This window comes from Pinus tabuliformis, chromosome 2_2, assembly GCF_031772625.1.
Source record: "Pinus tabuliformis cultivar Carrire ecotype Pingquan chromosome 2_2, CPIR1, whole genome shotgun sequence".
Taxonomy (NCBI): Eukaryota; Viridiplantae; Streptophyta; class Pinopsida; order Pinales; family Pinaceae; genus Pinus; species Pinus tabuliformis.
In genome coordinates, this window is record NC_142300.1 from 878114767 (window position 1) to 878137783 (window position 23017).

Consider the following 23017-nt stretch of genomic DNA (forward strand, 5'->3'; position numbering starts at 1 on the left):
GACAGATGAAGAATAGAACCTTCTTGATAGAAAGGCACTTGGAACAGTACAGTTGTGCCTTGCAGCATCGATCACCTTCAACATTTCGAAGGAAACAACAAAAAAGGGTTTGATTAAGGCGTTGGAAAAACTATATGAAAAACCCTCAGCCTTAAACAAGGTATTTCTTATGAAACGGTTATTTAATATGAAGATGTTGCAAGCTAGATCTGTTGCAGACCATTTAAATGATTTTAGTATTGTTACAAGTCAGTTATGTTCTATAGGGGTAAACTTTGATGATGAAGTTAGAGCTCTGTTATTCTTGTGGTCATTACCATAAAGTTGGAATGGTTGAGTAATGGCCATTAGTAGCTCTGTTTCTAGATCTAGTACTTTAAAGTTTGATGATGTTGTCTCAGCTATCCTTAGCGAGGAAATGCAATAGAAAAGCTCTGGTGAGACATTAGGTAATGCTTTGAGTGCAAAGTCTAGTGGAAGAAAAATGGAAAGAGGAAAGAGCTCAAGATATCGTAGTAAATCAAGGAAAGGCAGATCAAAGTCCAGATCAGGGATAGTGTGTTGGAAATGTAGAAAGAGAGGACACCTAAAGAAAGACTGTAGATCTCGCAAGGGAAAAGAAGGAGATGCACAGAAAGGAAACAATCACGAAGCAAATGTGATAGGTGAGGTGTTACAAGATGCTTTGATTCTTTCTTTCGAAAATATTGCTGATTCCTGGGTGGTATATTTTGGGGCCTCATTCCATGCCACACTTGATAAGAAATAATTTCATGACTATGTTCAAGGAGATTCTAGACAAGTTCGTTTGGGTGATGATAAACCCTATAAAATTGTTGGAATGGGTAAGGTTCTTGTAAAACAGCAGAATGGAAGCCAATGGCTACTAAAGGAGGTAAGGCATGTTCCATATCTAAATAAAAATCTTATTTCAATAGGCCAGTTAGACGGTGAAGGTTGTGTGGCAAATTTCACAGATAAAGCTTGGAAGGTCACTAAAGGAGCCCTGGTAATAGCAAAAGGCAAAAAGGTTGGTACATTGTATTTATGCAATGGTATTTCTAACTCTGTTAATGCTTTAACTTCCAAAGGAGCAGATGCAGCATTATGGCATCATAGGCTCAGACATGAGTGAAAAGGGGATGACGATTCTTCACTTAAGGAATTTATTGTCGGGTTTGAAGAATGTTGATTTGGACTTCTGTAAGAATTGCATTTATGGAAAACAGAAGAGAGTCAGATTTATCAGAGTTGGGAAAGAAAAGAAGAGCGAAAAATTAGAGCTTGTGCATACAGATGTATGGGAACCTTCACAGGTATCATCTCTTGGTGGCTCTCATTATTATGTTACTTTTATTGATGATGCAACTAGAAAAACTTGGATTTATTGTATTAAGAATAAATTTGATGTATTTGATACTTTTAAGAAATGGAAAGCTTTGGTTGAGATTGAGACAGGAAATAAATTGAAGTGTCTTAGATCAGACAATGGAGGTGAATATTGCAGCAACGAGTTTGATAGGTATTGTTCAGAGCATGGAATTCACAGAGCGAAGACAGTTCCAAGAACACCACAAGAAAATGGTGTGTCAGAAAGGATGAACAGAACAATCATGGAGCGTGCAAGGTGCATGAGATTGCATGCAGGATTGCCTTTACAATTTTGGGCAGATGCTATAGATACAGCTGTTTATCTAATAAACAGAGGGCCTTCAAGTTCCTTGGGCGGTGGTGTTCTAGAGGAAGCATGGACAGGAAAAAAGTTAAACTACTCTTTTTTAAAGCCTTTTGGTTGTGAGGCCTTTGTCCATGTTGATAAAGAAAATAGAACAAAGCTTGAGGTAAAGTCAAAGAAATGTACCTTTATTGGATATGGTGTTAATGATTTTGGTTATCGCTTATATGGTTACAAAAATTACAAAATCATTAGGAGAAGAGATGTAATATTCAATGAAAAGGTCTTGTATAAGAATCAATTGCAGGAAAAGAAACTAGAAAAAAAAAACAAGGAATATGCAGTTCTTGATGAAATCACTGAAAAAGTAGAGGTGCCTAAAAATAATAATAATCAACAACCACAACAACAACAACCACCACAACAATAACAAGCACCCCAAACACCTGAAAGTGGTTTTAGAAGATCTATCAGGATAAGTAGACCCCCTAAGCGATACTCTCCTTCATTATATTATTTATTGTTGACTAATTCTGGTGAACCTGAATGTTATGAAGAAGCAATGCAGGTTGAAAACAAGAAGAAGTGGGAGGTATCCATGGAAGAAGATATGGACTCCTTAAGGCATAACCAGACTTGGGACTTAGTCAGGTTGCCTATAGGAAAAAGTGCATTGAAGAATAAATGGGTTTACAGGTTGAAGGAAGAAGATGGAGGAAAACAAAGGTACAAAGCTAGACTTGTGGTGAAGGTGTTTGCACAGAAGAGAGGTATTGATTTTGATGAAATATTTTCTCCTATTGTTAAAATGACTTCAGTCAGAAAATTTTTAAGTCTAGTAGCCACTGAAGATTTTCATCTTGAGCAATTAGATGTAAAGACAACCTTTCTCCATGGGGATTTGCAGGAAGAGATATATATGCAGCAGCCAGAAGGATATGAAGTGAAAGGGAAGGAGAAACTAGTGTGCAGGTGGAAGAAGAGCTTGTATGGCTTAAAATAGGCTCCAAGACAATGGTATCTAAAATTTGACAAGTTTATGTCTGAACAAGGTTATACTAGATGTCACTCTGATCATTGTGTTTATTTGAAAAAGCAAAATGATGGCAGCTATATTATATTGTTATTGTATGTAGATGACATGCTTGTTGCAGGGCCTAACATGCAGGAAATAAATGTGCTCAAATGAAAATTGGCAAATTCATTTGCAATGAAAAATTTGGGAGCTGCAAAACAAATCATTGGTATGAGAATAACTAGAGATAGGAAAAATCGTAAATTAACATTGTCTTAGAATGAGTACATACAAAAGGTGTTGAAAAGATTTAATATGCACAATGCAAAACTAGTTAGTACACCTTTTGCTAGCCATTTCAAACTTAGTAAGGAAATGTGCCCAAAGACCCAAGAAGACATGGATTATATGTCTAAAGTTCCATATGCATCAGCATTTGGAAGCTTAATGCATGCAATGGTCTGCACAAGGCTTGATATTGCACATGGAGTGGGAGTTGTAAGCAGGTACATGAACAGTCTAGGAAAGGAACATTAGATGGAAGTGAAATGGATTCTCAGATATTTAAGAGGTACCACAAATCAAGCATTATGCCTTGGCGGTTCAAACATTTCTCTACAGGGATATGTTGATGCAAATATGGAAGGTGACAGAGATAACAGGAGGAGCACTATAGGATATGTATTTACTATTGGTGGAACAGCTATCAGTTGGGTTTCAAAAATCCAAAGTGTTGTTGCACTTTCAACAACAGAAGCAGAGTATGTTGCTGCTACAGAGGCTAGTAAAGAAATGATTTGGTTACAAAGGTTTATGGGTGAATTGGGTAAGGAGCATGATATGGGCACGTTATACAGTGATAGCCAAAGTTCCATTCATGTTGTAAAGAACTCAACATTCCATTCCAGGACTAAACACATACAGCTCAAGTACCATTTCATATGATCAGTGTTGGAAGATGGAGAGTTGAAGCTAGAAAAGATACACACTAGCCAGAATCCTACAGATATGCTAACAAAAGTTGTAACCAAAGAGAAACTGAGAACATGCTCAGTTTCAATTGGTGTTCAAGGATGACGATGAAGATGAGAAGCAGCCAGGTCCAAAGAGCAGTCATTGTCCAGCAAATGAAGCAGCAGTGGAGTTGCTACAATCGTCCTCCAAGTGGGAGATTGTTGTGTGTGGAGCATGATTGTTCAGAGGTCTTTGTTTCAACCGGATGTATAGCCTAAGAAGTTTTTACACCCCTCCACGTGGGCGGGTGCGGGGGGGACTTGTCCCCCCCAGCTGGGGGGTTTGCGGGCCAGTGGTGCCCTGGGCGGGGCTTGGGGGCAGTGCCCCCGAAGCTAAAAATAGATGTAAAATTGCCTTGTAAAAGTATAGTAATTTCTAGTCAATCTGGGCCATTCATTAGGCAGATGATTTGACAGAAGAACTTATGTTTAGTTTAGGGTTTTTTTCCCTAGAAGGAAACCTCTCTCTTTGTATGAGGGCATTATATTTCAGGCTATGTAATAGATGTCTATTCTCTAAGCAAGAAGCAGAGAGGTGAGACTGTGAGAGAAAATAGAGGATATTACAGCAGATCTGTTGTAGGTTGTGTCTCTTCATTTTGCTAGATAAAAGAAAGGAAGGATTGGCTGTTTGGGGTGGACGTAGCCCAAACTGGGTGAACCATGTATATATGTGCCTCTCTTGTTTTATGCATTTTATGTGTTTATATTTCTGCAATATTTTGTGTGTTCCGTTGCTCCGTAATATATAATTTTCTAACAAAAGGAAGGCAAAGGGAGAAGTTTCCTGAAAGAAAAAGAAAAATGAGAAGGCAACTAAAACGAAGGATATCATGGCCCTTACTGATGGGGACCCAGAGAAGATTGGAGATAGGATTCAGGAGGCAATATCTAAATCCTGGAATAGAGTAGAAGATTTCTACGACACACTTCTAACTAGTATTGTAGAGTGGATGAAAAAATTGAAGATATTGGCACAAATGGTTAGACCACTAGTGCAGATAGAGGAAAGGGTTGGAATCGCAAGGAAGATACAAGGTTAGCACAGATACTTGTAGGAGCCCTATAGTTTGACTGCATAGAACTACAGTAGCAGAGTAAGGAATGGAAGCATGTCAATATGAACATCACATCGGTACCATTGCCAAGACTACACAAGCTTCACATGGAGATAATTGAAGAGTTGAAGCTGCGCAAACAACATACCTCATAGCTAAATATTCATGTAGAAAAAGAGCAAGCTGCGCTTTGGCAGAAGCTCGAGAAGGTGATCCAAGAAAAGGATCAAATAGCACAGGGGCACCACAATATGAAGGAGGCATTGGAAGAATCATGCAAATAGATTTAGGACCTTGATGTTAGAGAGGAAGAGATAGTAGGAGGCAAGGTCATGAACCTCAGCCTTGCAGTGAAAGGGTATGTTGTAGGGAAAAGTATCCGATTCGGATGACCCTATCCCACTCTAAGGGTGATAGTACCTCAGCAACAACTGTAAAGAAAACTACTTAAGGTTTACTTCTTTACGAAAGCAAGAGAGAATGAGGAAATGCACTAACCGTTGCCTTGCGCTTAATGTCGAATCCAAACTCTTCTCTTTGCTGCTTGCTCCCAACTCCTTGCTCTTTTGCTGGCCCAGCTACAATGAGATCCTGCAAAATAACAAAGAAGGAAACTACAAGAAGCATGCAATCATAACTGATTCAAGGATTAGCATAAATCAAATATACAATTATCACAACACATCATTGAAACAAATGCATATAGAAGAACCTCAATAGCTTTTATTAATGAAGAAGTAAAGTTCTGAGAAGGTTACAACCATTGAAGGCCCCAATCCAGCAACACCTCCCAGCAAAAAGAATTTCTCCTCTTCACCTCCTTCAAGCAATCACCCAATAGCTCTATAGTGAAACCAACAGCATATAATTACTTTGCACAAAATTCCAGCCTCCCTGAGCTCATAGGAGAGAGCTCAATATATAGATGAATTGAGAAAGGATGAGTCAGCTTGCAACTGATGTGTAGCTGCCTTGTGTCCTCTCTCTCTTCAGTTGATCTTCAGTTCTTGAGTCCACTTGGAGAACCTTGCTTCCACTTGGAGGAACAGAGCCTTTGACTCATCACAAGGCGAAATCCCTGATCCAAGTGTCATTTTTGGAAGATTCCAGAGCAATGACTCAGTGTGCCACTTGTCCCATCTCGCTCAGCGCAGGTGGCCTTTGTTCCACTTGCTTTGCAACGCAGGTACACCATGGAGGAGTTGAGTTTTAGCGCAGAAGCCTAGTGGAGCACCTGCTTTGATTTCAGGATTGCTTTTTTTTTAGTGTTTTCAGGTGGAGAACTGATCTGAGAGCTGTTGGTTTGCTGACCTTGTTCCTCTAGGGGTAGGAACATCATGTTTAGGGACTTTGGATCCCTTGGATTATTGACAATTCATGCAAGGCACAAAATTGTCTATAACAGATGCCCCCTAAAGTATGAGGTCGTTTATCGGGTGAAATGCTTTATTAGGAGGATCCGAAGTTCATTCAATCTGCTGAGAAGTGTCCTGTAATAAGATACAATACAATACATTATTTTTCATACTTTTTCATGATCTAGCTGAGGCGGGCATTCCCATGCTCAGCTTTTATAAATACATTTTGGTACATAGAACAGACGATCGTCTGATGATAGACTGATAATTCTCTGCTGAAATTATCATCCTTTGAGAAGGATGATCATCTGCTGTAATGATGTACATATCAAATGGCTTTATATCCTGAATATATATCGCAGCCCGGATGGATGAAACTAGATCTGGGGTCTTCAATCTCTTCCGATCTTCACTCGATGTACAAGTCGATCCATGTGAGAATTTCTTGAAGTCGAACATGGGAAGACATCGCTTGATTACCGGTCAATGATGTAAACCGTTAACAAGCGCGAGAGGAATCACCGATAAGGATGATGACCCTCAAGGTACGACAGTACAATCCACATGGTGGGAATAAAGGACTTGGCGTCGACCACCATGCAAAATCTTCTGGTCGAAGGTCATTGATGTATACCTGTCGCCGGAAGTGAGAAACTTGCCATTGAGGCATGCAAGCTTCAAAGTACTGAAGGGGTTGTTCCTAGATCAACTCCTTGGATAATGAGCTGATGTCGACAAGGAGCGATCCGTCAAAGGAGGGCCTTAATGAATCCCACATCAGTGACACGGAACGGAGCTAGTGATTGTGATGAGGTGAAAACAAACTGTGATGTATGATTCAGGGTGGCGGTCATGAAATGGATGAAGGACAATGTATGGCAGTGGATGGGACACGGTTGACTCTCTGCAGAACAACATCTCTTGAACATATAACGACACTGATGTGATGGATTGGTACCATTACCCCAAATGTGGATGGTGTGGCGAGGACCATGGTGATGAGACCGGTGAATGAAACAACCCAACCCGATGTGATACGGAGGACAAAGTGTCATGTTCAAGAGCGACTTGCTACCATTAAAGCTGTGAGGTTCTCCCAATTTTTCCCCAGTCATTGCTAACCAGTACCTCTTTATTTTTATCAAGCTTGAGGAGGATAACATATGCTTGTTCTATAACTTGCCCTTCGGGCAAGCCCATCGCTATGTTTTAACGAGCCTAGCGATAGGGAAACTCATTCTCGTCTAAAGACAAGTTTGTCGCTATTTAATGAATTTAACGAGTCTAACGACAAGGATAACTCGGTCCTTTTCATTTTTAGAGAGTCTGAAAAGGTACATAAAGTCAACTCCAGAATTCCTTTTTCGTCATCTAATCCCTTAAGTCCGAAAAAGTATAAAACAATACAGAAGGGATGAATTTTCGATTGCTTTAACGAGCTGAACAAAACAAGCGCTCGATCTTTTTGTGCAATAATCCCTCAGGTCCAAAAAGATTAAAATCTAGAGGAGGGATAGCTCTTCCGGTCGTTTAACGAGCTGGAAGGCCAAAACTCGGCAAACTTTTCATATTTTACGAGTCAGTGAAAAGAGCTCAAAGAAGACTCGTCTTTTGAGGAACGAGTGATAAACAGGGATAGCAGCAGATTCCAGGTACAGGTTGGAATATTCCAATCACGGCAGTGTCACAAGGATGGCTAAGTGAAATCACTCTTCGCAGCTGTTCCTCAAAATGGGTAAACAAACATATGGAGATGAACGATTGGCCAAATGAACGGATGGAGGTGATGGCATATAAACACGACCAATGGCTTTTAATATGGCAGTCAAAGGTTACATTTCTCAAGGTTATTTACCGGTTCATTTTTTCTGGGTGAGCTTGAACTCTAGGGGAAGATTGCTCACAACTTATGTTTATTTTTTAACGAGCATGAACTATGTATTAAAACTGCTCGGATATATGGTTTACTTTTGATTTTTTACCATAACTAGCTTCTCTTTTTCACTGATAGCATTGCATTTTCAAATTGCTGCAACAAACTAGTTAGAAATGAGTAATATTTACTTGAAAATGAGATTAACACATTAATATTTACCTCGAATTACGTAAGAAAGCAAATAAAAAGGGTTTTTACCTCTCATTTTACCATTTCATTTGCATTTTGCTTGTTGGAGCTTTGGAGGAGCCTCTTTCCCCTCGATTTTTCATCAGCTGATTCCGGGAGATTCTGCGGACGATTTTCGGCACCGTTTGGACTAGGTAGGAGCTAAACCTTAGCTCTTCATTTTCATGGTTTCATTTTCCTGTTTTATGCCTGTTTTGCTGTTCTATTGAGCCTCTGGGGTTTTGCCAGGGCGCCCTCTGATCAACGCAGGTTCCCCATTCAAAAACTGCGTTGGGATCCAAGCTGCTTGAAGGCAGCTTGTCCCCCAACGCAGGTAGTACACTGGGCACCTGCTTTGGGGCATAAAAGCAACAATTTTTTACAGATTTTGATGAAATTTTCGCCAGTTTTTCATCAATTTCAGGAGCTGACTCATTCTCTTGTTTGTTTTGCAGGGATTCTTGATCAAGATGGCCCTTACATGGCGAGAACGAGAACATGAAGAAGAAGATATGATTGCCCTTCATGATCCTGTTACGGTGGGCGTGCTACGAGACTGTGGTATGCTGAAGTTTTTCCGTATCTCAAGCATGAGAGCACAGATTTCACTACTGCAGTACTTGCTTGATGCTTGGGATCCTGTTAACCAAGTATTCCAGATTAGGAACAAACCTATTCCATTGACTGTGACAGACATTTACTTCTTGACTGGCTTGTCAAGGCGGGGTGCCCCCATTTCTTTATCAGGTACAGTTCGGGGGAATGATTCCGTGAGAGATTATGTCCGCCAGTATTGCAGGGAGGGGGTCCAGCCGAGCAGAGACGGCAAGGTAGTCATCCGTGATGTTACTAGCAGGCCTCTCAGGTCTATTCTGTATACTCTTGGTAGGATGGCCGGTAGCGCATCTTTACATGTTGCCAACAGGTCTCATATGCAGCATGCCTTGGAGTGTCTCCAACCGAAGATCTTCAACTGGAGTGATGCAGTGCTTACTCAAATGAAAAGTCAACTGAACAAGGTGAAGGACGGGAAGCTGAAGAACTTTGGTTTTGGTTCGATTCTGACTGCCTTCGCCTTGGAGAAGATCCCTCTGATGCAACCTCAGTACATTGATCTCGGAGTGCCTTCTCCTACCGAGCCACGTATGCAGCGATGGGTCGATCACATGTCCAGACATGCAGGTCAATCCCAGATTTCTTTCAATGCCGCTTTTTTCAGGTGGTTCGATCGTCAGGAGATGGCTTTTTCCGAGTACCCATATGTCGGTATGGATTTCTGGGGTGATCCGGATATGGTACTGCCAGACGGTGCTCAGTGGGATGCTACTGGTAAGAACTTCAACCATATTACTGTTCATTGTTTTCATTCATAATGTTCTTGTGCTTTATTCTATCAAGCCTTTAATTGAACTCATGTGTGCTTGCAGATGTCGGTCCTGTTCGTCCGGCAGTTCGTCTGAGACCACCTGTTGCTGCTCCGGCAGAGGAGCCTGCTCGAAGAGTTATCATCCGTGATCTTAGCGACACAGAGACCCTTACAGCTGTGCAGGGGCAGGTTGAGAACCTTATCCGTGGTCTTCCGGATGTACAGATTGACGAGTTACCTTTACCGATGCAGCAACATACTATCGGTGTACCTAGACGATGGACCCGTCTTCTGCGCATGATAGCACAGACTGTGGCTTACTATCAGGAGCATCACTAGGCTAGGGTGCCCCCTAGCATTTTTGAGTTTTTAGGTCATATGACCAATTTTTGTCTCGGTTACAGGACATTATGTATGAACTTTATGAACAGCTTATATATATATTTTGATTTTTGAGTTTTATTCTGGTTGATTTGGATGATTCATATGTACACTCTTTTATGATGTGTCCTTTTTATAAATGTTGCGAATGTCTATCTAACACATAGTTTGCTAATGAGTCAGTTAATGTGTTTAAATTTCTTGAAATATGTTGATATTGAATTGAATCAAATCGTCTTTCCAAGATTTTTACTCTTAGGAACATGCGATAAATAGCTGGATTGCGACCAGAATATATACCATTGAGTTGTCGTATTACGAGCTGTGAGTCTAGCCTGACGATTAGTCGGCATATGCCACGTGTGATGGCATCAGAGAGTAGTTCTATCAATGCGCTATACTCAGCGATGTTATTCGTTGATTGCCCAATACATACACCTCTGAAACTTACTAACTCGCCGCTTGGATCAAAAATGGCCCAGGCTGCGGAGGATAGGTTCCGCGAACTACGAATCGCTCCGTCGGCGTATCCAACACATGTCTCCATAAGGTTTGACATCTGCAATGAATGAAAAAGGGGAATCACTCAACCAGAAGAAGAACTTTGGCGAAAACAAAATACAACAAAAGCATGCGGTTTACTATTTAAGCATAGTAACGGTTGAGGTACAGCCCGTTCCGGGGCTGTGCCAGTGGAATTCCGTCGTAATCGATTAACTCGTAGGCTCCTTTTGCTAACACTCTTTTAACAATATAGGGGCCCATCCATAAGGAATTGAATTTACCTGCTCCTAATTTATCGGATTCTTGGTCATAAAGCAAGACCAAATCACCTTCTGAGAAGACACGAGGTTTGACATTTTTGTCGAACTGAGCCTTGACTCGTTTCTTATGGGCTTCGTTAGCCAAAGCGGCATCATGACGGGTTTCATCCAATTGGATTAATTCCAAGAAACGAGCCTCTTCTTCCGAAGTTCCGGGGAGGAGATCAATTGCGAGTTTAAGCGACGAAATTTCACATTGGATCGGTAAGACTGCTTCTAGACCGTACACCAATTGGAAAGGTGTGAATCCGGTTGCATTTCTTACCGAGGTTCGGTAGGCCCACAAGGCTGCATATAGGATTAGGTGCCATCTTCTTTTATGAACTCCGATCATCCTCTGCAACATACGCTTCAGGACCTTGTTGATTGCTTCAACTTGTCCGTTGGCTTGTGGATAATATGGAGTAGAGCTGTCATGAGATAGCCCTAGTTTGGCAGCTAATTCGACCATCATGTGATTGCGGAAATGCGATCCATGATCTGTAACTATAGCCTGGGGTACGCCGAACCTGGCGACTACATGATTGAAAAAGAAAAGGGCAGCTGTTTCACCAGTATTGTCCAATGTAGGCATCGCCTCGGCCCACTTGGTAAAATAGTCTACTGCGACTATAATATACCCATGCCCCCCGGTCGAGGTGGGGTTACATTGCATGAAATCGATGCCCCATTTGGCGAAAGGCCCAACTGCAACTATTGGTTGCAGGGGTGCGGGTGGTCTTCTGGTTTTGCTATCAAAGATTTGGCAGGAATGGCAACTTCGGACTGCAATTATGCAATCTTTGAACATTGTTGGCCAAAAATATCCTGCTCTTAATATCTTTTGGGCTGTAGCGAAACCTGATTGATGCCCCCCACACGCACCTGAATGACACTCATTCAGGGCTTTTTCGGCTTCTTCATGGGTGAGACACCTCCTCAGAACGGTATCGATACCACGACGGTAAAGAGTATCACCGACGATCATGTAGTCTTTTGCTTGGTATCGTATACGTTTCTGTTCGGAGTATGAGGTGTCTGGCTGAAACTTTTGGGTTTGGAGATAGATAATTATATCTCCATACCATTCATCGCTTGCAGATATCAGAAACAAATTCTCGTCCACGATTGATTCCTTGGAGGTTTCATCGTTGGACGACGAAGGGAGGTCGCATAATAATTCTGCGAATACCAGAGCTTTCTTTGACTTGGATTTTACAAATTCCAGATCAAACTCTTGAAGAATCGCTATCCATTTGGAATACTTGCCCCCCAGCAACTGTCGCGACAGTATATAAGTCATGGGGTTGCAATCTGACAGAATGGTAGTTTTCCTAAAGAGGATATAATGTCGAAATCTCTGTACCGCTTGAATAGCAGCAAGCGCTAGCTTTTCAACGTAAGAATATTTACTTTCTGTATCATTTAAGTTTTTACTTAAATAATATACAGGATGTTCAACTCCATCGACTTCTTGAACTAAAACCATCGCAATGGTCGTATTTGCTACAGCTAGATACAGGTTAAAGTCCCTAAGATAATCTGGGGCGTACATTAATGATGCTTTTACTAGGGATTCTTTCAAAGCGTCAAAGGAAGCTTGCGCAAACTGGTCCCAATCGAAGGGTACATCTTTTTTCAAAAGACGTGTATAACCTTTAGCAAGTTCTGCGTAATTTGGAATGAACCTCCTCAGAAAGTTTGCTTTCCCTTGGAGTTTCTGAATCTGAAGCAAATTCGAAGGTGGAGGCAAATTGATGATTGCCTGAACCTTACAAGGGTCGAGACGAATCCCATCTTTAGAGACTACAAAGCCGAGTAAACAACCAGAACCGACGCAAAACACACATTTGTGTGGGTTGAGTCTTATCTTGTAGTGTCGGCAACATAGAAATATCGCTCTTAGATGCTGCGGATGATCAGTCCGCTTTCGCGAATGAGCCGGAAGATCGTCGAGATATGGTTGAACAATGCTCTTGATGTCATGGAAGGCATAATTCATAGCCCTCTGAAATGTCGCCCCTGCGTTCTTTAAACCAAAGGGTAATTTTCGATAAGCGAATGTGCCCCACGGACATATAAATGCAGTCTTCGACTGGTCCTGCGGGCGGATATTAATTTGATTATACCCGGAGAATCCGTCCATAAAGGAAAAAATTTCACATCCGGCGCATTCATCAATTATCTGGTCGATGAAGGGTGTAGGGTAGTTGTCCTTCGGACAAGCTTGATTTACGTCCCTATAATCGACGCACACTCGTATTGTTCCTTGTTTTTTCATAACAGGTACAATATTCGATACCCAATCAGTTAGCGGAACCGGGTAGATGAATCCAGCATGGAGAAGTTTCTCAACTTCTGCCTTAATGGCAGCGACTTTCTTAGGGTGAACCTGTCGAAGCCGTTGCCTTACTGGTTTGACATCAGGATACATTTTAATTTCATGTTCAACGATACTCGAGTCGATGCCTGGCATTTCATCATATGACCAAGCAAAGACATCTCTAAATTCGCGAAAAAGAGCGTTATATATTTCCAGTTCTGAAGGGGAACAACCTTTGCCAACATGAATATTCTCTACAACACCTGTTTTGGTCGAGATATTTATGGCTATAGTCTCTTCAATATTGGATAAGTTTCGCTCAGAATCCACCATGTTTACAGTATTTGTTAGGAATTCAAAGACTGAAGGGTGGTAAAGATCTTTTTGAGTATCTTCTTCGTATTCCGGAAGAAGGGAACGATGGTGGTGGTCATTCCATGGTGCCCCCTCAATCATCATTGATTGTAAGATCCCTTCGTCAGTCCCATGTACTTTTGACCAAGGATCTAATGGGGTACCATATTCTCTAGATCTATCTACCCAAACGCTCGATGAGCGCTGATTGGGGTTCGCCTCCCAGGCCTGAAACATTGATTGCTACAATATTTGAATGGGGCTTGGTGGCAAAACCATCGAATGATCCATAGCGACTCTGCCTTCTGTGACTTTCAAGGTGGATACCATATTGCATGTTGCTACAAATGGTACATTTCCTATGCAAATAGGAGGTGGTAGCGCGAATGTTCCCATCATAGTGGGATCTTTCAACAGACCTACTCCAATATCTTGAATCAACCGGTCGCTGCCATGGATCATGGGAACGCTTCTTGTAACTTGTGAACCATTAGGGAGGAAGTTTTGTTGATCGACGACCGTAATCCCTCCTTCAAAGGGGAATGCGATCTTCCTAAAATAAGTCGACACAACAGCTTGCATGGCATAAATCCATGGTCTTCCCAGTAGGATGTTATAGTCAAGATTTCCATCAATGACTTCAACATCTATTTCTACTGTTTTGCCCCCTAGTTCAACTTTCAGGTTACTAAGGATACCGTAAGGGGTATATATCCTTCCGTCGAATGCTTTTAATGTTGTCGATGATCGCGACAAGGTTGGAGATCCTAAAGTTTTCCAGCAACTCATCGACATAATACATGTTGATGCCCCCTCATCAATAATCGTTCTATGAACTGTTTTGTTGAGGGCTTTCACTTGGACGAGGAAAGCTAGTTGAGCTGGTAACTGAGGATCATACCCTTTGTGATCAAAGGACACTAGATTGGAATCTTTAGGATCCACCCCACCAATTGCTGATAACAATGCATGCCTTTGGGATGGGCAATGTTGTAGTACCTCAAGAGTCGACATAGCAGATGGCGATTGCGCCAAATCTTCCACTATGTTATAATGCTGTGCCGCTCTGGCACGAGGATTAAAGGTCGACTTGTGCACTACTCCCTTTGGCGGTTTTATTGTTAATTCATGCGTGATGGGGGGTACAACTTCTGCCGAAGTTGTTGTCGAACTGCTAGGTTGATCTTTACCTTTATCGTTCGACACCTGTGGATTCCCGTAATCTTTGTTCCTTGTCGAAATCAAAGCATCATTTTGCTGTTTTGAAACCGACAACATAAGCACTTGAGATGGGGAAGCGTTTCCACTATCAACCAGATTTTGACCTGGGTTAGGAAATTGATCTCTTGACACAGTCGAGGTATGAGGACTTTTAAAGAACCTCTTTAGCTCAGCTTTGAATGGGCAATCCTTAGTGTTGTGATCTTTGTCATCGCATATTTGACATGGATACCGTTTCCTATTCCCAGGAGGGTTTGAAGAATTTTTCTTAGGAGATGACTCACCTTGTTTATTCTTCTTCCCTTTGTTTTGTTTCTTCTTGCTTCCTGGTTGATTGGTTTCTTTGCCCTTATCTATCGATACGGCATTTACTTCCGAAGCAAGAACTTCTTCATGTGCATTTTGATTCGAATCCTTACGGGCTTTCTTTTGATTGGTCCTTTTCGGATTCGTGTTTGCCGTGCCAATCACGCCATCGCCGGCATGAGAGTCACTATTTGATTTAGGAGGAGGAGGGATTGAAAACTCTGGTCTAGGGGCGTCTGGTATTTTGTCATAGAGCGTGCCGGACTGAGTATATACTAAGTCCAAATATTGCGCACGAGCGATAACCTGCTCTTCTGTTACGACTCCCCCCTTTGCCACATCTTCCGTTATGGCCGGAAGTAACGACTTTATAAACCACTCAGCTAAAAGCTGATCAGGAACGTATGTTTTAACCATTCTTCGTCGACGTCGCCACTCATGTATATGATCTGATATATGAGTTGCGGTTGTCTGTTTGAAGTTAGTCAATATTTCTGTTCCCGTTTCATACCTTATTGGTAATTGAAAGTGGGTTAAGAATGTCGTGGCAAGGGAGCTAAAATTGTCGAACGAAGCTCTTGGCAATTCTATATACCATTTTGCCGCTGGACCTGTCAATGTCCTCTAAAAGAGGCGAAGCCTTATCGAATCATCATTTAAAGTGTTCGACGAACACCACAGATGAAATGTCATCACATGATTCGACGGGTCTTCACCTAGATTTCCATTGAATTTAGGGATGTCGGATGGAAGTTTGTGTGGGATCACTGGCCACCATGGGGCATAAGCAATTGGATCATTGGTTAACCGATGTAAATCAGGCAACTCTAAAGTCACCACGAATGGTAACTGTTGATTCAAGTTAGGTGAAGCGTAACCAGGGTACGATGGAATCGCCTGAACAGTTGGTCTTTGCATACCAGCATAATGGAGTTGATGTTGGTATGACTGATATGGTTGATGGACTTGACCACTATAAAGTGGTTGATTTTGACCATTTTGGATATATGGTTGTCCAGTATTCGCAAAGATTTGCTGTTCAGAACCATGGTACACTTGCTGGAATTGTGGCTGTTGGTATTGCACTATCCACGGTTGCGATACCATGGGTTGTTGTGCTACACTAACCATTGGACCAAGATGTGGGGTACTTGTACCCGATTGTACTTGTGTCGCCCCACCAGTAGGCGATTGTGGTTGGGTCGCAGGGTCAAGGGGCTGTTGCATGAGAACCTGAGAAATCTGAGGTTGACATACAACAGGCATCGTTTGAACTTGCGACACGGTTACGATAGCCGGTGTAGTTGGGATGTTCGTCACAGGTACACACTGTTGCATAGAATATACAAATCTTGGTGGCTGGGATAGCATAGGTACCCAACTACTCGTTGCAATTCCACCATAACTTGAGTAAGGTTGAGAACTCCCGTATGGGTACCCTCCCGGAGGTGGTAATGAAAAGGCATACTGCCCCCCATACGGTGGTAATCCAGAACTCAAGGCAATTGATTGTCCTGGAGGACTGGATGGCCTAAATTGATTCCCAAAAGGGTCAATTTGACGAGTCTCACCATAAGAGTTACTAGACATTACTCCGGAACAGACAGGAACAGACCATACTGTCGAGATAGTCCCTTGGTGGACTCCTTCTAGCGATTGAGAGCTAGTTGGGACAGATGGTATGCCGGCGAACATTGTTGGATTCGCAGCAGGTAATTCTGTTGTCGCTGTGTCATTTGACACAGTCCTAGATGTCGACGGTTGTTCAGACATTTTGAGTCTATCCAATTGATTGCCTAGTGATTCTACAGGAACTTCCACTGGTGATGGACAAACTTCTGTTGTAGCAGGAAATAGAGTGACCCCTACTCCAAAATGAGTTGGAGTGGATACTTGCGGTTCCTCTATAATTTCCTCTATCGCAATCAGACCAGGTGGAAGAGGAAGACCGTCAGGTCCGTAAAAGATTTTCGGTGCCGAAGAAGGGGTTGTATCAACAGCGACAGATGTTTGAGGAACAAAACTCTCTGGACCAGTTACAGATGGAACTGGTTCAGTTATACAAGTATTTGCCCCCAGACTAGGATCAGTATTACTATCCTTCTGTGGCGGTTGAACTTCTTCTATAGAGGCAGGGTTTCCAGAAATGTTTGGAGTAACCAGAATCTCAGATGTTGTCGGAACACTTGTTCTAACTTTTAAAGGAGATTTTGAACTGGTTCGACGAGCTCGCTTTGTCCGGATTGTTTTCGATTCCGGAGACAAAGATGGTTGACTCGCAAGCCTCTGAGAACGACGGATATTCAATTGACTTTCTTCCACGATTGTGGATTACTCGATCAACTAAAATATAAAGGGGGAAATTTGTGTTTCCGATTTGAATGAATTTTATTAGACGCTTTTAAACATAACTTTGCTTTTTCATGTTTTAAGAGTCGAGAAAAAGCTAAAGATGACTCTAGTCTCCTTCGATGTATTAACGAGCCCGAAGTGACAAATGCTCGGTTGGACCTTTTCAGTTATAGAGTTTGAAAAGGGCCAAAAGAAACTGCTCTGGAGATCTAGGCAGAGGGTGTGCCAAACCTTTCGCGAAACCACAGAATACGTTTTACGGTACGGGTGGTCGATCTTCGTGAATGCTGTGTTCACTGCATCGCAATCAGTAGGGCGGCCGACACGGCTTCCTAAGGATAAAGGATAAATGCCTATAGGGGTCTCCCAATATATACGCGACGGTACGTGGGAGCACAAGTCCATATTAGTGCCACCGACTCTCAGGAGGAATCACCCACCTTCGTAGAGATCGACAGTCACTATGTTTAACGACGCCGGAACACGTCTCTACCTAGACCTCTATGTGTTTGCGTTATGTTTCAAATGCGTTGTTAGGTTCATTCAGTATATTTTAAGTTGATCTTTTTAAATTTTTCCTTTCAAGGTTCACCACGAGATGTATATGAACAATTCCTAGATGCAGCCTAAGATGAGAAGCAAGCTCTTTCAAATCTTTTTGACTGATGAAAATCTTAACTACTGAGGGAGAAGAAAAGCAAATCTTTTCACACAGTTCATACAGCACAAACTAATGCACTTTCTCCTAAATCATCATGCAAACTTTTTCAAATGCAAAATGCACAATGCATGTATTTTCTTTTCCCTTTCTTAATGTTGATGTATTACAAAAAGAAAGTTGTTATATAACTTTGATTTCGATTTAAAGCGAAAACAAACAAGTTTGTCCAAAATCAAAAGACACCTTAAGATTTACTTGTTTTAATCACTAGAAATACATGAAATCAAACCATAATGACGAAAGTAAAAAGACTAATCAGCTATGGACAGCCAACAAGCTAACTCTTTAGACCAGCAAAATGCCTAACACAGGTTCAGATCTAAGAGGCCAAAGCAAGACTAGTTTACTTTTCGTTATGGGAAATTGTAAATGAAGTAAGAAATACAAAAGAACAAATACAATTTCGTTATATAACAGAGGCGGAATGATGGCAAGTAAGGTTGGTTTCAGAACAGGTACAAGACTGGTAACTGGCTGCAAAATCTATAGTGAAAACAGACAAGAAAAAGGGAGGAAACCCCAACTGCTCAAGGCAAAATTGGGCCAACGCAGGTGCTGCTCAACCAGTCTGGCTCTCAGCGCAGGTAGCCCCTTCGGGACCTGCGTTGCAAAGCAGGTAGCCTGTGTACTACCTGCTTTGGAAAACGAAAGTTGCGTTTTCTCAGTTTCCGGGTCACAATTTTCTCAAAAATGCACAGTTTTTGCTCAAATCAGAAGAAATCAGTCAAGCACACACAAAGGGATGATTAGGAGGATGAAAATCTATCACTAAGAGCTTACAAGGATCCTTGTAGATCAGCTCTTCAAATCATGAACATGCTCAGAAATGAGCCAGAGTAGCTGCCCTCTACTTCGCTTTTGATATAGTCAAAAGCTTTTCGATTTGGTACTCTTTTGTTCAGGAAATGAATAGAAAAATACTACAAACAATCAAACAGATACGATCCCCCAGCGGAGTCGCCAGTTTGTTGTAGGGAAAAGTATTTGATTCGGATGACCCCATCCCACTCTAAGGGTGATAGTACCTCAGCAACAACTGTAAAGAAAACTACTTAAGGTTTACTTCTTTACGAAAGCAAGAGAGAATGAGGAAATGCACTAACCGTTGCCTTGCGCTTAATGTTGAATCCAAACTCTTCTCTTCGCTGCTTGCTCCCAACTCCTTGCTCTTTTGCTGGCCCAGCTACAATGAGATCCTGCAAAATAACAAAGAAGGAAACTACAAGAAGCATGCAATCATAACTGATTCAAGGATTAGCATAAATCAAATATACAATTATCACAACACATCATTGAAACAAATGCATATAGAAGAACCTCAATAGCTTTTATTAATGAAGAAGTAAAGTTCTGAGAAGGTTACAACCATTGAAGGCCCCAATCCAGCAACACCTCTCAGCAGAAAGAATTTCTCCTCTTCACCTCCTTCAAGCAATCACCCAATAGCTCTATAGTGAAACCAACAACATATAATTACTTTGCACAAAATTCCAGCCTCCCTGAGCTCATAGGAGAGAGCTCAATATATAGATGAATTGAGAAAGGATGAGTCAGCTTGCAACTGATGTGTAGCTGCCTTGTGTCCTCTCTCTCTTCAGTTGATCTACAGTTCTTGAGTCCACTTGGAGAACCTTGCTTCCACTTGGAGGAACAGAGCCTCTGACTCATCACAAGGCGAAATCCCTGATCCAAGTGTCATTTTTGGAAGATTCCAGAGCAATGACTCAGTGTGCCACTTGTCCCATCTCGCTCAGTGCAGGTGGCCTTTGTTCCACTTGCTTTGCAATGCAGGTACACCATGGAGGAGTTGAGTTTCAGCGCAGAAGCCTAGTGGAGCACCTGCTTTGATTTCAGGATTGCTTGTTTTTGAGTGTTTTCAGGTGGAGAACTGATCTGAGAGCTGTTGGTTTGCTGACCTTGTTCCTCTAGGGGTAGGAACATCATGTTTAGGGACTTTGGATCCCTTGGATTATTGACAATTCATGCAAGGCACAAAATTGTCTATAACAGGGTACAAGGAGAAAATTTTCGCAGTGCAATTCAAATATGAAATCCAAATCAATGAGATGTAGGGGAATCTCTTGCCAAATACATCGCAGGAAGTGAGAGATCAAAGGGATATTGACGTAAAGATTGTAGTCAGCAACATCTCCATAGCAACGACAAACTATGGAACACTCTTGAACGAAAGTTTGCAAATTTGGACTTCATTGTAGGAAGATCCAAATGTACAGAAACTAGGGAAGAAATGTAGTAGAAGAAGCAACAATTAGAGGAGATTCAGGCATCTGCAAAGAACTTACTAATCTCACAGAGGATCATGAAGATCAATGAGTCGAAGCCCCTTCAAAAGAAAATGGAGAAGCTGAAGAAAGAAGAAGAAATTTTGGCAGAGAGGACTCAACCCTGGCAGGATGAGTTCCTCCAACTATCACAAGTAGTAGATGAGAAGATTCAAGAGATTTGACAAAGGGAGATAGCATTGGTACAGAAGGTTATAAAACATGTCACAGAGGCACTACTAGTGGAATTTAACATCAAGGAAAAGCGAGTAACAAAGACCCTGCAACAGTTCAACCAGGCCTACAACATCATTGCAGAAAAAATCTGAAGCAAAGAAGTTGAGTGACTCAGGACAAGTGACATGTGAGTGTTGGGGGCCTGTTGGGCGTAGCCCAACATGGCCTAATTTTTGGTGAAGACTCCAGATTTGATGGAGAGGAGTTCGAAGTAAATAATGGAATGGAACACGAAGTGGAGCAATGGAGTGCCAAGTGGACCATACAATAGATATATCAAGTGACATATGGTCTTCGGGGTGGGCCGTAGCCCCTCCTTCTTGTAAATATTGTCGAGTTGTAAAAGATCAATGGTTTTAGGATCATGGTGGGTTGTATTAGGGGAGTCCATGCTATATGGACTATGGTATTTTGATGACATATCCCTCTATGTAATAGTATATATAGGGATCAATAATAAGAAGAATCATATTTATGGTCCAAATATATGTTTGTGGTCAAATTATTGTGATCTGTAGCTTGTGGCAAAGACAATGCTATGGAACTAAGTGTGCAGAGGCCTGAGTCTACAACTGAGTGCGTAAACGACTTGTAAATTACTACGTGGGTCAAGAACTATTTGTTGTAAAAGATTCATTATTATAAGCAACAGTTCTTGTGGACGTAGTCCCACATTGGGATGAACCACGGTAAAATTTGTTTCTTCATGTGTATCTTTGCTTATTATCTATTGTAGTGCAATAGTTTATTACAGTGCATTTTCTTATAATGCAATAGTGATTATGGGTTTATATGATATGTTTATGTATGTGGTGAAGTAATATATGTATGTTAATAGTAAAAGAACATAAAAATACCACATCACATCATCCCTCAAGGCTACAGAAACCTGGTTCTGCATCCTCCCATAGTCACTTCGGATGAGGGTGCGATCTGCTTGTAGGTCATTGCTGAAAGGGCCATTTGTTGGTGAACAATATAGATCGAACCTGGGTCAACCCAATCATAACCAAAAATTGGTTTTTATGTGCACACCTAACTGATTGTATTATTTTAATGTAGATATTAACTCTAGATTGACGATTTGGATTTAGCATGAGAAAAAATTGGCATGTCAAAGTGGCATTTTTTACAATTCTGACATATGTTGGTCACAAGCCTCTCTTTTAGGGAATAGAAATATTTCTTAAAGGAATAGGAAGAATGATGTTTCTCAGGCATAACTATAGAGGTTTGTTGCAAAGCGACTTGGAAGAAGGGAAGAATTTTCTTGGAAGAGTGTTTGAGGAAGCCAACAAGTTTTCTAACCTTTGTTATCATGGGCAATAACATGGTAATTAGAGATGTATCATTGACACTTGTGATATCAAGTTCATCTCATACATATGTAAAAACATTATTTGTCCATCTACATTGAACCCTTTTTCAAAATAGTGCAACCAACCCTATTGGGAAGTACCCTTCACAAGATTCAAGACTTGAATGAGAATAAGCTAATCCCTTGAAAACCCTAATGAGAATATTCTAATCCATATGTGTATTTGTATCCTTGAAAACCCTACCCAAACATTATAATCCCTAAAACTTGAAATTCTTAACTCATTTTTATGCAGATGTTTTTGTATCAGTATCAATTGTAATTCTTGGATTTCTCTTATTGCTTCAAATATTTGGAACATCCAAAGTGAGCTTCATGTTCTCCCCTATAATGGTTATGTGGTTCTCTTCAACAAGCATTATTGGGGCCTAAAATTTTCATGTACATCATCCAAGTGCATTTAAGGCATTGTCCCCTCACTACATTTTCTATTTCTTTGCTGAAAATCATAAGCAAGGATGGGTGATGTTGGAAATTGTTTTCTTATGTGTAACAGGTTTGTGCTCAATTCAAGATATTTTATAATGTGTGCCTTAAAAATTTGAATTTTGTTTTCCTTTTTCAAGTCAAAGAAATATATTTTCTTATATTGTTAAACACTAATTTCATATCTCAGAGTATATATCCTCTAATCACTTGTTAGAAAAAGAGACATTGCCTTAGCTGGCCTTTTATCTATTTAAAACAGGTGTGGAGGCCATGTTTGTTGACTTGGGCCACTTCAATAGGAGATCTATTCAGGTTCAAATGATTTTCATAATCAAAACAATGTTCCATATAATTTTCATACATGTTTATTTGATTAGAATCATAATAACTTTTTGCTTCTAAGTTCTATACGCACTTCTTAGACTAGAATCATAAGAAATTTTTGCTTCTTCTTGTATATTGTCTTTTCTATGATGGTTTATGAGGGGTTTTGATGCAAGAGAATTAGACCAATTTTTTTGTGGAAAAAGAAGAGGGATTTACAATGTGGTGAACTGGCCACATATTTGGTTGGAAAAGTCACTTTTGTCTCCTTTAGTGATACTATAAACAATGTAAATACCAAATCTGAATAAGTTGTA

General features: G+C 41.1%; 1 pseudogene; it reads left to right on the forward strand.

Annotated features, from left to right (window-relative positions):
• The window catches only part of LOC149195808 (leucine aminopeptidase-like), a 34794-nt pseudogene extending 12896 nt beyond the window's left edge, over positions 1-21898 (forward strand).
• Positions 21899-23017: the final 1119 nt, after the last annotated feature.